This window comes from Penaeus monodon, chromosome 22 (assembly GCF_015228065.2).
Source record: "Penaeus monodon isolate SGIC_2016 chromosome 22, NSTDA_Pmon_1, whole genome shotgun sequence".
In the NCBI taxonomy this organism is placed as follows: Eukaryota; Metazoa; Arthropoda; class Malacostraca; order Decapoda; family Penaeidae; genus Penaeus; species Penaeus monodon.
The window spans coordinates 14,791,857-14,792,357 of NC_051407.1; the positions used below are offsets into that span (position 1 = coordinate 14,791,857).

At 40.1% G+C, this 501-nt stretch overlaps 1 protein-coding gene across 1 annotated transcript in view; it reads right to left on the reverse strand.

Annotated features, from left to right (window-relative positions):
- Positions 1–501, reverse strand: part of LOC119587577 (carbohydrate sulfotransferase 9-like) — an 11,195-nt gene that overhangs the window by 3,119 nt on the left and 7,575 nt on the right. The window lies entirely within an intron of this gene.

Here is a 501-nt window from a genome sequence, read left to right on the forward strand (position 1 = left end):
CTGCACTTCCATCATGCCATAATAGTCATAAACTTGGACTAGGGACAAGTGATAAAATTTGATTGGAAAGAGTGATGCTGCAAAATATGAAAAGAACGACGTGAATGAAGAAAAGACCGAACTGAAAGACACACTGAAGTGCAGTAAACAGAGGAAATGGTAGTAGACAAGTTATGTATATAAAGGAGAAGACCAAACTGGAAACTATACTTAAGTACATTAAACGGAAGAAACTGTAGTAAGCAAAAGACACATGTAAAGGAGACAGGAAGGCAGGTGAACAAAGGTGACAAAGACACCTGGACGGCAAGGGCAACATTACTGATTTGATGACATGATGGGTTGGGGGACTTTAGGGGCTGGAAACAGAGACTTCAAAACCTGAACGACTGAAAAAAAAATAGGGAAAGGTCTGTCCACATCCTCTGCTGAAACGGTATAGGCTGTTGAGGTGTGAATGACAGATGATTGGTGAAGAAATAATATAGGTGAAAAGATAGG